At 37.9% G+C, this 14,180-nt stretch overlaps 1 long non-coding RNA gene across 1 annotated transcript in view; it reads right to left on the reverse strand.

Annotated features, from left to right (window-relative positions):
* Positions 1 to 12,837, reverse strand: part of LOC132249593 (uncharacterized) — a 41,990-nt gene extending 29,153 nt beyond the window's left edge. The window contains exons 1-2 of the long non-coding RNA XR_009461100.1: positions 12,697 to 12,837; positions 11,984 to 12,161 (exon numbers count right to left, since the gene is read on the reverse strand). This is a non-coding gene — a long non-coding RNA (uncharacterized LOC132249593). The remainder of the gene's footprint in view (positions 1 to 11,983; positions 12,162 to 12,696) is intronic.
* Positions 12,838 to 14,180: the final 1,343 nt, after the last annotated feature.

Raw genomic sequence — 14,180 nt, forward strand, 5'->3', positions numbered from 1 at the left:
ACAAATATACATCATATCCTGAGGTATAAATGGTTTAATTTACATTGTCTAATGTAGATTTCATAAACAATTTTCACATAATGCATTTGATATTATTTTGTAGATGTTACCCAAGGGATAAAGAAATATAAAAATTGATTTAATATCCTAAAGGCTAATGAAAAACTGTTCTTTTATATTCGGTATCATTAAAATATGTTAAATAAATTATTTCTTTCTAGCTACATTTTGGTAGCAACAGCAAAACATTTTTAGTCAATGTACAGTTTTTGTTCAATCCAATATTATAGACTATTCATTTTATGAGAAAGATATAGTTCTGTAAACTTTTTTGTAGTTGTTTTTATTTTAAAATATTTTTGCATACAATGAAGTATAGTCAAAGACCAAAACAGTATAATAGTTGTGAGGTGACAAAAAATAAATAAATTCAAAATTTATTTCTTTTAGCAGTTGTTTCAAAAATTTATGCATTAAATCGGCCAGCATTAGACTTTAATATCAGTTAAACAGGCTGTAGGCATGAAACTGTCTATCTCACCAGAAATATTCTGAAAAGAATACAGCTTCAAAAAGAAAGTGTTTCAGTAGCTCCATGGAGACAAGCAGTATTAATAGAATGGAGTGAACCAGGAATAACCCCTATGGAAAAAGAAAGGAGGAGTTAGAAGTTATGGATAAGGAAGCCTGGATTTGTCTCTCCAGATATTAATAATAGTGGGAAATTATGAGGTCATAAAAAATCACCTGTTATGTCTTCAGACATTTGATTTGTAAGAGTCCTCTAGTGGGCCATTTGCTCTTAACTTTTGCTTTGTAGCAGGACTGATTTAATTATGTCTTAAACCATCTCTGTTAGATCATTTAACTTTGGATCCTAACTGAATACAATTATGGTTTTCTCCAAGAGTTTTCCTAATTATACTTGTGATATATGAAGGAAAAAATTACTTTCATGATATGAATAGTATAGTAATAAGATGGTTAGACCATTAAAAATATTCAGGCAACTTAAGTCAAAAGTCAGATATTGGGTATTTTTGTCACACAGGAAGCACATCTACATGAAATGCTTTATAACAAAGTAGCATAGTTTACTGTGCAGCAAGCACCTGCATCTATGCATGGACATGATTACTGTGCAGTAAACCTCACTAATAAGCAAATTTGCTACCTGTAAATGCATATAGCAAATTTACTTTCAGTTAGTAAAAAAAACCAACCCTCCACATCTTGTAACATGAACATTTAGAACATTACACTGGAAAATGAGTACAGTAACGTTTCCTTTTGTGCCCTAACCTGACCAAAGCCACAACATTCAATTAAGGTTAAGTCTAATATTTTATTCAGGAAAGGAAGTCAGTTCTCATTTTTCTAAAGTGGTCACCTAAACTGTATAGCAACTTCAGCCTTCGAAGACAAAGACAGGCAAACAAAAAACTGCACCAGCATCAGTATGTGCATTTTAATAGGGTTTGCACATGGTTTAGGAGAAAACTTCCCTTTTATCCAAGTCATGGATGTCTCCACGTCAGCATCTAACCCATAGCACTGTCACACTATTTTACAAATCATGCCTTTCAAGTTTTTTAAGCAAAAAATCTTGACTTCTTTCTGCTCTCTATCTAGTCCAACAAAATTAATATATTTACAAAGTGAAGGGCCCATATACCTACCACAATTCCTTTTAAATCTGGGTTGCAAACTCCCAAAATACAGAGATACCTGATAGAAATTCTGATGTAATTTCAACTACTACAATATGAATATAATTGCTATCACAAGTTTACTTAGTGTTTACAGTGTTCCCAGAACTGATGCTGCACATATCACCACTGGATGGAAAATAAGATTTGACAATTTTGTGTGGCTCAGATTTTTTTTTTTAATTTCATCACTTCCTTTATATAAAACATTATATTATTATCAATGATGAATCTTAGAAGCACTGAAAGAGAACAAATAATCCAACTGCCAAATTGGTTACTACCTCACATCTTAACATATGAAGTGTTTTTAGCTATCACCAATTTCTTGAAACAAATGTATAATCTTCAAATGTACTGCCTATCTTATTCTATTTAAAATAGTGATGGAGGTAAGCTGCACTTGACTTAAGTGCTTGGACTTCTATCCATCAGTCAGAAGGGAGTTTTAAAGATTATTTTGGAAAATATCTAAAAGTACATGTGCGTCTTTATTTTCTATTGTATGCAGCATGTGGATACCTGCTGCTGCCATTCCTAAATGTTTCCACACATTTTACCACAACACCACATAAAGTCACTGAAAAATAGATCTGTATGTGTCAGCAGCTGTCATTCAGGTGAATATGTTAATTTTTTCCTCCCCTAAATTATGAATTTCATTGAGGGCACTGGACACACAATAGATTTCTTGGTCTCTGTCAGTGATGTCATGAATGTGGCTATTGCTTTTGCTAAAAGATCTACAGGTTCATTTTCTTTAGATTCATATGTAAAATGTAGTCCATAAGGGCAAAAGATGGGCAAAAGAGCCCACTTCTTGGGAATTACTGATTTATAACATTGCTTGAGGCATTTTTAGAAATGTTCCATGCATCATGTCTTTCAAGCTTTTTAAGCTTACTTCTATTTTTAAGAATTTATGTATGGTTACTGCATGACTGCGTGTTTCAGTGCGTTCTTTCAAAACATTTTGGCTTAGACTTCATTTATTTATTCATTTGCACATGCAAGATACATGTGGTTTGAGTCCAAGAGTCAATTTTGAACAAATGTTCTAATTTCATGTCCACATAAAATATATTTTTACTAATAACTGTATCAAACTAATATAAATAATAATTAAATTCCCTAAAATTAAACATATTGGCAAGTTTGAAAACTAGAATGGATTGTCCATTATGGGCAAACAATGCTAGTTCATTTGTAAAAATTCAGAAACAGAACAATGGCATTAAGAATGTAGGGCTGAAATACAGTATGTGCTATAGGAGTTATACATATATACATAACTATGTTAAATATTCCAGTAACCATTTTACAGCTGATGTAGCTATAGATTTAAACATTTACCATACAACCCTTACTAACATTAAATTTCTATAGCTGTTATGATTTACACAGTATTGTCTACATCAATTAAGTTTTTTAAATGCATCGTATATAGTACTTTTCAGTAGTCAAACAAACTAACAGTTACTAGACTGCAATTTACATATTCAATTGAATCTACACTACAGTGAAACATTTTACCATAAGGTAACATCATTCTAAATGTTATGAGCCCTGTAGCACTACTGACTGATTGCACTAGCCAGGTCTGTGAAACAATTATTAGATACTAGTTGTGTGCATGTACATGTTCATGGGAAACAAATGGAAACATAGGACAACTGTATCACAAATCCAGAAATACTATGTTGGCTAGAGGTATAATGAAAAAGGAAATAAAAGGAACAAAATGGAAGTCAAAGATAGCCATCCATATAATATACTGTTAGATGTATATTTTGTCCTATTACATACCTATTTAGCACATAAATATACTGTAGTTGCATAAGACAACTCTGTGCACAAATTATCTTGGGTATACCTAGGAAGAGCAGTTTGTGCATGAACTTATTTGATATGCAATTATGCTTAAAATTCTGTATGAAGCTTCTTCTATAAATGTATTTTTATTTAATAGCAAACAAGCTTTTAAAAGCAAAAAGAATGTCAATTCTTTTTGTTCATAGTTTCTTTGAGGAGAATAGCAGTTACAAAAGTGAGAAAGGTTAGCTCATGTTCTTAACACTTGTCAGAAATATTGTCACATTTCCTGTGCAGTTCCCCATCAAGTAATCAGATCCTAACTGCACACATGATTGCCTTCATTGTACCCATAGAAGCATGACTCCTTGTGCTTTCTCACTCCCTGTACCACTGTATCTCCATCAGGTATACCAGAAAAAAATAATTATTTTTTTCTTTGTAAAATTTGAAAAGGTTTGGAAACAGTTTCCATGTTGCATCTTGGAGAGAGATTCACTCATCCCCCCTCAAAGTTTGGAAATTCACCTAGATTGTGTGAATCCTTAGTGAAAGATCTGATCTGAAACAGATAAGCCACATGCTTAAACTTGAATTTCACACATCCAAAATGAATGACCTAACTCCTGAACTAGCGGTTGTTCAGGTCTTGTCATTTTGACTAGGATCTGAGAAAGTTATATCGTAACCAATCTGTAAATATACACACACTTTTGATGAATCAGTTTTGTTTTGTTTTTTCTGGGGGAGGAGGGAACATCCTGACTAGTTCTACTGCATTAATAAATAAAGGTATTTTAAGGTCCCTGATGTTGACAAAACCATGACATTTTTCTGGTCCTAAGGAAGGAAAAAGAGAGCTTGTTGCTTCTTCCATACTAGTATGTCTCAAAGATGAAGGAAGACTGAGGGATGGAATGAGAAAAAAATCAGAACAAATCACAGTAGAAACGTTGCTGGGGTGAGTTTGGGCAATGCCATAGAAAAAAGTTTGAAGCCAGGTGGTGAAATGCACAAAATTACTGAAAGAAATGAGGTCTTGTATTTGGAACAGAATTATTTTTTTTCCCTCTCTCTCTCTTTTTTTTTTTTTTTTTTTTTTGCTTTGGCTAGTTTCACTGGGCAGAGGGTGAGGATATCATCCATGGATTCCTGTAATAATTAGAAAATCCTTGAGTTTCACCAGGTCTGCTAGAGGTTTGACTTGAAGCATGAAGTGAATACAAAATGACAAATACACGTCAAAGAAATAGAGTTTTTCAAACCAAACAATTTTGCTTAACTGAGACCAATGTATGCATCAGACTTTTTAGAGTTAGTTCTTCAACCCTGTGCTATGGGAAATCAATAGGTCCCTGGGCATATTTTGCAGACAGAACATGATCCTTGGTTCATGAAATAGAAAAAGACAATATTGTAACTTTCACCATGGTCCCATAGGATCAGAAGGAAGAAGGAAGGGGTGGTGGAGAAAAAGAGAAAGCATGCAAGAGCAAATGAGTGAACACATGTACAGTCCTTTTGCCCACATACAAAATGCCAACTTTAATGTCATCACAACCTATCCTCTAGGAGACACCAATGCAACATGTTGCATGGTTTTTAATGATATGCACAGACAGGAAAGGAATCTCAGATTTTCCCTATCGGTTGTAGAACATTCTGCAGAGTTTCATCTGATGGCTGAGAGTTGTTCCAAGAAAGTACATTTAAAAAAAAAAAAGTGGTCATGGCACTAATCATGACTGTTAATACTGAAACAGATTTTTGTTCACATTCTAGTTGAAAAAAATTGTGAAAATGATCAAGGAAATACCATGCTAAAGGTTTTGCACTTTGAAAGTTATGCATGAAAAACATTTTAAAGGACAAATATAATTATCAGTAATTCACACTAATCATTACATGTTACATACCTTCAAACATAACATTTAAAATGTTCAAATAGGTTTTTGCTTTTTTTCTCCTTCTGATAAAAGGGGTTATTGAGTTATCAAAATATGATATTTAGAAAAAGGTCAGTTTAAAAAACAACCTGAGAAGCAGTTTGAGAAACTTAAAATGTCATGATTCAAAACAGAGCAACCAAATGAAATGCCTCTAACACAGAAAGTCTGATTAACTGCTTTCAAAACACTTCTCTTACAAATTACCAAGGCAATCTATTATATCACACACTGATTAATTGCAGCACTCATTAATGACTGAGGTGGGTGTTTTTGTTATTGATATGATTTATATCTTGCGTTACAGAGTGGTTGTGCAGGTAATGTGCTAGTACTCAGTTGACCACACAGGCCAGATGGGTGGTATGGAACAAGTCCATGGGTTGGATGAACACTTCAGAGTCAGCTCTGTGGGCTGGATCAGACCAGTGGACCCTCTTTTCTCCCCTGGCATGCTGGATCCAGTGCCCACAGTCCCCACTCTGGATGGACTGTGTATTTACCTGTGTCATTCTTTAGATGAGTGTTTACTTCTTTCGGCATGGCTCCCTGGGTTTCTACCTTTTGGGGCAGACAGTTTGACCTGGTGATTCAACTTCAGAAGTGCCGAATGCTCTCAACTATCACAACTTTGATATTGAAATTTGTTGCTGATTGGAGGAAGGTCTTTATTTCCTGACCACAACACTCCACCTGCTTAGGTGCTGCCTACTGTGGCTCAGCCTCCTCTATACCCTGCCTAACGCCAGCCAGCTGTTAGAGTCCCAATAAGGTAAGGAAGATCTCACAGTATTTACTTTGGTCCCCTCACTAGAGAGACCATGAAATGTCTGTTGAACTCCTGCTGGTCCACCACATCTGATTCTTCTTTCTCTCTCTCTTTTCCTACAGGATCCTTGTCGCCTGGCAGCCAGCCATCTCTCCAAGGCATCCACTCAGCTCCTCTGGGTAAGTTTGTAGGCTCCTCCAAGCCTTCACTCATGGGAGGAAGTTTTACCTCCCATCATTTGCCTCCCCCAGGGCAATCTGTGCTGGAATGCAGATCTCCACTGTTCTGACTATGCACTTCCAGTCCCCCTTCTGCACGCTCCTTGTCAGCTTTTAAGTTCCACCCCGCCAATCGGAGCATGCAAGTACTCCTCTAAAGCATGCTGGCACTGGCAGTGGGGTTTCACATGCTTGTGTTGGAATTGACTTCACTGGTTCTCCTCGCCACTGTGGCTTCCCATCCACTGCCAGCAAGTCCTTTTTAAAGGAAGTTGTCTTCTGGCTGCCACAGACTGGTACACAACCTGCATGTGGCACCTGTTCCAGTCGGTCCAAGGTAGGTGCTGCAGCCAGCACTAGTCCTGGATTGGTTGGAGCGGGAACTGGATCTAGCATGCAGGTGACCCACAGATACCCACCCCCTGCATGCAAAGTCCAGCATCTGGTGTGGTCAGTTTGGGACTGTGCCACACAGCACCTGCTCTGGGACCTGCACTGCATATGGTCACTCTGGACTGGTCAGAGTTGGCAACATGTACAGCTCACGATCCAGACTGGCCAAATCAGACACTGTAGGTGCTGGATCCAGCATCTGGGGTGGGAGTCCCAAACTGGCCCCATGTAGGTGCTGTGTCCAGTGAGGATCCTGCATTGGGGGCTGCATGTAATGTGTGTCCTGATCCCTACATGCACGGCTGGTCCAGTGTGCACACTTTGCTGCATGTGGATCTCCTCAAGACCCAGGGCTGGCACCAGGCGTCAGCTGATGTGGCTCCATGGGTGTATCCTGCCCATGATCCATATCTTTTACCCCTGTATTAGCCCTTAGGTCCCAGGAGTCCAAGATTCTCTTTGCAGCTCTGCTACTGGCCTGCTGGATGACCTTGGGCAAGTCACTTCATCTTCCTCTTTCTCAGTTTTTCCTCAACAAAATAGGGATAATGATATTTCAGAGAAGAAGTAAATGAGAAGTGGATAGGGATATTCTCAGCTTACTTTATTATTCGTTTTAACCTTCAGTTAAATTCCGTTCTTTCAGCATCAGATGCACTGGGATTTAAAAGAACTGCATTTGAAATAATAAGGGTATGGTTATTTTCAGTGCTTTTATTGGGTTTTTTTATGTAGTGGTCTAGCAAATCAGCAACTGGTTTCTATGGATCACAACTCTCAGAACTATGAAACAGTGGAAAGATGTTAACATTTGACCACAGGCTGAAGGTATCAACCTTGCATTGGCATGCACTTGACATCTTTAAGGAGTGAGAAGAGTTGCTGATTTATTTCCTCAGAGAGACAATCTTTACACTTGTGTGCCTCACAGTTTCTATTGACAGCTGAGCTAATGTTAGTGTTTTTGTCAACGTGACCAGGGAATTTTCCATTGATGCTGACATTGTGTTTCATTGTTTGTCAGCATCAAATTTAGCCATAAAATGCAATGTCAATAATAGTTCTGCAAAGGTAACTTCTCTTCACTTCTTTAACTGGCAGTGTCTCAGTTGAACCCGAGTAAGGCTCTGAGTGTAATCACACATGTTCTTGCTAGCAATCTCAAGTAGTCTCAAAAGACAAGAAAGCATAGTGGAAAACATCTCAGTAGACAGCACTCAAAACCACACTACCTGCTCTAGCATAATTCCCTGGTTTGTTTTTTTTTTTAAATGAGAAATTCCTCCGTGTGGAAACGTCATAAATAAGGTGATGTCAAGTCAATTTTATTTACAATTATACTAAGACGTAATAGGGCTTTGAAAGAGACAGCTAAATTGCCTATATTCCTTTCCTAGTAGTGTTGGCTAAATGGACTGAGTTTAGCTGTTACAGAAAGAAAAGAAAAGAAAAGAAAAGAAAAGAAAAGAAAAGAAAAGAATCCTGGAACAAACAATGCAATCTTTGGTACATTAATCCAGGTGTTTAAATAACATAGTCTTAGTTTTTATTAGCTTGGTCATTTTTCTCTATTTTGTGTGTTGGCATAATTTAAAACTTCAGTCCTCTTTAAAAGAAACGATAGGAGCAAAATAAAAAGCTGAATATTTGCCATCCTTTACTGCTTCTGATATAAGGGTTACCCCACAGGGTTAAAGATTCTCTTAAGAAGACTTGTAATGTACTGAAAAATACATATACTTGTTCCCTGATTCAGGAGAAAGAAGACAGCAAAGCAGAATACATTTGGGTGAAGATAAAAAGTGAAAGATGCATCACTCATATAATGGTAGGGATGATTATGGGCCACCACATTTGGAAGAGGAGGTGAATAAGACAGTGTTACAGGAGGTGACAAATATATCCAAAAGCTATGGGGTGGTACTGATGGGAGACTTCAATTTTTCAGACATTGGCAGAAAGACAGTTCAGCCAAATGTAAAATGTCAAATCAGTTCCTAAGTTGTATGGAGGACAACTTCCTGTTCCATAAGGTTGAGGATACAACCAGGGGATCATTTATCTTGGACCTTGCCCTGACCTACAGGGAAGAACTGATGGATGATGTGAAATTCATCTACAATTTGAGGAAAAGGGGATCATGATAGGACAGTATTTTAGATCCTTAGATGGGTCATCATGAGGTCAGCAAAATTAGGACGCTAGATTTCAAAAAGGCAGATTTCACCTGATTTAAGGGGTTAATAGACATGGGAAAACAGATTGAAGGATTAAGGCACCCAGAAGGGCTGGGAGTTTCTAAAAGGCACAATATTGAAAGCCCAATAAGAAACTATTCCAACATAATGGAAGCACAGGAAGAAGGGAAAGAGACCAATGTGTCTGCATGGAGAGCTTCTAGGATGCCTCAAGTGCAAAAGGAAAACACAAACGTAATGGAAAAATGGGCAAGTCACCAAAGAATTATGCCAGGGAATAGGAAGAGCCTGCAGGGGCAAAATCAGGAAGGCAAAGATAAAGAATGAACTGCACCTGCTGAAGGAGGTTAAAGACAAAAAGAAAAGGTACTCATAGGTGAAGGGAGAAAAAAAATCTGGGGGGAGGGGGTGAGCGCACACATGCATCCCCCCTGGGTGGGAAAGTCTGCAGTGGGAGAGGGGGAGGGAAAGGGAATAGGGCAGCTGCACAAAAGGTGAATGCAGTTTTAGGATGCATCAATTAAAACATTAGGTACAAACACAGGAGGTGATAATGCACTGGTTTGGCCTTATCTAGAGTATTGTGTGCAGTTTTGGGCTCCACATTTTAGACAGGAAGTGAAGAAGTTAGAGAGGGTTCAGAAGCATGCCACAAAGATGATAAAGGGCTTGGGAAGCAAGTCATATGAAGAGAGGCTAAAGGAGCTAGGCATGTACAGCTTGTGGAAAAGGTGCTTAAAAGGAAACATTATAGCAGTCTTCAAATATTTGAAGAGCTGCCATAAAGAAGAGGGAGAACACCTTTTCTCTCTTGCTGCAGAGAATAGGACACAGACTAATGGCTTCAAGTTGCAGCGAAGTTTAGATTAGACGTCAGGAAAAGCTCACTGTTAAAACAGTGAGACAGTGGAATAGCCTGTCTAGGGAAGTTAAGGACTCTTGATCACTGGCAATGTTTCAGAAGAGGTTGAACAGCTACTGTTTGGGGATGATCTAAGCCTATGAATGGCTCTGTTGTACTATGAGTATTTCCTATTCTTTTGGGCTTCACCCATTGCTATATGGGGCTGGGAAGGAATTTCTCCCGTCCCCTCTTTCTGCTATACATGTCAGAGGTTTTGTTTGGGTTTTTTTTAAGCCTCCCTCAGAGACACTGGGTGTTGCCTGCAGCCAAGGCTGTGGATTTTGACTAGGGTGTGCCAATGACCCTGCTGGGACTTGAAGCTGGAGATTTCTGGCTAGAGGGTCATGCCTCTCTGCTTAGTCCATGAAAGCTTTATTATTCTAGATACCGAAGTAGTAATTGTTGATCCTGAAAGAATTCAAGTAGATACATTTTGATACAGAGAATTCTCTAGAGAACATTAGTTAGAGCATATGAAAACTATGACCCTATATTATCAATGTTGCAAGCATGATAAAGAATTAAAGGCCATCAGTTTTTCTGGACAGAAGATAAATACTTAGAAACAACAATTACAGTGGTTACAGTTTCAAAAAAAGTCTAAGCTTTGCAGTGATGAGCGCTTCCTTTTGCTGTTCTTTAAGAAAATATGAATATAGGAAAGATAAAAATAAAGGAATGTATAGCTCATATGTAAATTCACTATGTTAAGAATCCTTTCAAAGAAGAAGAATTAGGAAGAAAGCATGCAAGATCTCACACATTTAAAAACAGTTATGAATAGCACCAGCTTACAAGACAAACAGCATTCAGAGACACTGAGAAGGCTGAATGTAGTTTAATTGTTAAAATCTGATGCAACAGTCTGAAGTGTGCCAAGGAAATAGAGAGAACAATTCAAACTAGACACTGACTGCTCATTTCAGAGAAGGCTAGAATAGGAGGCAGCTATTCTGAGTCTGAACTTTAAGATTGCTGGCATTCAATATAAATCTTCAACATAAAGCATCTACAGTGCTTTTCTTCCTTAAAGGGTGGAAAATTTGCTCTGACCAATTTAAACATCATTAAACAGTTTACTTTTTAAAAATTAATTATTCACCAGCAATATTTGTGTTGTCAGGGGAGATGAAAGGATTCTACAAGCATGATTGACATGTCAGTATTAATCATAAAAAATAACTATTTTGTATTTTTGATAGATTAATGATTCAGATGAGAAGGAAAAATAAGAAAAATGACTTAGTGAACTAGCCCAGAGTGGTTTACTAAACAATAGAATTGGCATGCAAAGTATCTATAACTTCTGGCATTGGTAATAGCCATATGGGAAGCAGTAATGCCTCTTTCATTGGTGACATATGGTAAACATAGGTCTCCCAGACTATTATAATTAGGGGATTTAATCAAAGGTATATAAACCAATATGTAAGGTCAATAGGGTCTGTAAATTTTATTTATTTATTTGATGTATATATGTCACCCCAACAAGGCTCAGATAAGTTTAAAATAAAGGAAACAGAATACTTATAAAACAGGAAAATGACAAAACAACTTAAACGGGAACTAGAATATCAACATAAAACAGAGACACCCCCCCCCCCCGCACCCCAAACAATATCTCAGCCTAACTTTGCTAAATCTGCCCTAATAGGAAGGTCTTACAGTGCTTCCAAAAGTTGTCCAGGCTCAGGCTCAGGCTCGGGCTCAAGAGGGAAGGAATTCCAGAGCTGAGCTACTTCTAAGACTGATCTACCATGCCTTTTCATGAAGCAGACTTGAAGTATTGATATTAGTTAGAGGAGGCTGCTCATGGCTGATTTTAGGAATTGCTGTGGGGCATAAGGAAAAAAGATAGTGCCTTAGGTAAATAGGCCCAGACCATTTAAAACCCAGTAGCTAAAGTACACACAGTCAAAAAAACCCAAGGCTGAATCAATTCAGTCTTTGCAGGTTAGTCTAAGATGCAGAAATTAAACTAAGAAACAACTAGACATACATTCACTTTTGAATCAGGAAAATGAAGCCACATACCTGCAGTGGCTCAGGCCAGAAGCTGGGGGGAAGGGAGGTACTAGAGCATAGCCAGTATGGGCTGTATGTCCACTTCTTCTTCCTGCTGCCCCTAAAGTCCCTGGGATTTGCAGTCTACAATCACAGCAGCAGGACTCTGCAGGGTTTCTTATCACTTCCTCTTCCTGCTTCCAGGTGCCTGTGGGAGTTGTAGTTCACAGTCATAGCCAGCAGTAAGTTTTTAGCAGGGCAGGGCAGCTCTGTACATGGGGGAAGGGAAGTTTACCTTCCCCCCCCCCCCGGTCCCAAACCTCAGCCAGGATTTGCCGGGGGGGGGGGGGGGGAGAGCAGGGCCGTCCCTGGCTTGCCCCCTCCCCCCCTTCTCTGTTGGAGCACACAGCACAGCACAGGGCTGGAAAACATGCTGAGGTGCTGGGGGACTGTGATTTAACTTGAACCAGGAAGGGGTCTGGGACAGAAGTTTCATAAACTAGTTTGACCCAAATCAATTAAGTCTGCTACTACATTCAACCAGGTTTATCATAAACCAGTTTCATCCATTTAAAACTGGTTAATGCATATTGAACTTATGTTCTGTTACAGGTTTAAACCAGTTTCTGATCGGTTAAACCAGTTTATGTGTAACTTCTGTCCCTAGCCTATAGGTTAAAATGAGTATGTTGAATTGTGCCCAGAAAACTATTGGGAGCCAGCACAGACTCTGTACTACGTACTCCTGGTGATGCACCCCTGTCAGAATGCGAGCTGCCACCTTCTGCACCAGCATCAGCTTCTAAACAGTCTTCTCAGGCAGTCCTACATACAGCACATTAAGTTAGATGGGATTAGCATAAGCCAAATACCCTTGCTTTGTAAAAAACAAAATATTAAAGGAAAATAGTAGTGAAAATAAATTTCTTTTTCTCATCTTGACAAAGCCAAAAAAAAAAAGTCATCATTTCCCCTGCATAAATAGTTCTCCCCATCACAGACACAAACTCTGAAGAAGACACACACTATTTAGCATTTCACATTTGTTTGGGGAGATTTGTTTGTGCTTCTGAAAAATATAATTTCTTTTTTTCTCATTAATCAGCAATTGAATTTCTCTGACTTTTCATTTCATCATTGCTGAGTGTCAGACTTTTTCTCAAGCATTCTCACCTGAAACTTTTCCATACTTATAAGAAGTCTGCAGCCGAAGGCATTAGTTAGTTGCACAATAAGTGCTCTGTAACTATGAAGCAGCAACAGGATACTTCAATCCATATACTGTTATATTTATACCACAGGGCTACTTCAGTACTTTTATTGTAGGAGAAAAATAGATAGGTATAAAGTCAGTTTACTCATTTAACACTATTTACTACAGTCCCATAACTGTTTAGAATCAATATGAATACCTTTTGTTGTAGTGCAATTAATGCCCTCATAATTGAAATTTCTGTAGCCCTTTTTGATATATGATAGTTCAGGTTATGTACAAATACATTATTAGGACTATTTCGGCAGTTGAATCCAAGAATATTTTTAGAAATTCCAAGTGGTTAACAGAAGGCAAGTTGCCTAACAAGGACTTACTCCTTGCTATTACTTACCCATTTTAATATATTAATTGAATTCCATTAATGCTATTCTCTGAACTGTGAAACTGCTGTCTATTCCCCATGACCCAAGATGGTCCTGTTTTAAATCCATTAAATAAAATTATGTGATACAAAGGTTAATTAATCATGCATGCCCAGCAGCAGAAAAAGTGGGCATATAAATGGAATATTGATCTTCAAGGATGCTGCTGCTCCTTCAAACCATAATGAAATTAACCACAGGTATGTTTTGTGAGCAATGGTGATATAATTAACAGTAATAAAGTCAGGCCTTGGTACTTAATTACATCTGTTCAGAAGAGTGTTTCAAAAAGATGATCCTAATACCTCACGCATCATTTAAATACAGGAAGCCAGACTCTTTTATTTGTAAATATGAAATGTATTTGGAAACACCAGTCAATAGCTAATAAAAGATGGACTTTAAATCATTGAGATATTTATTTTTAATATCTCATTGCAGTAATACTGACATCATATAAAATGGTATGACAGAATGCAGTCTTCACTATCTAAGTGCTACTTTACATGTTCTTCCCTCTTTGCAAGGTTCTGAAACGTGGTACAGTATCCTTCATGTAAACATACTAGTCTTTTCTGCCAACTTTTCA

This window comes from Alligator mississippiensis, chromosome 3 (assembly GCF_030867095.1).
Source record: "Alligator mississippiensis isolate rAllMis1 chromosome 3, rAllMis1, whole genome shotgun sequence".
NCBI lineage: Eukaryota > Metazoa > Chordata > Crocodylia > Alligatoridae > Alligator > Alligator mississippiensis.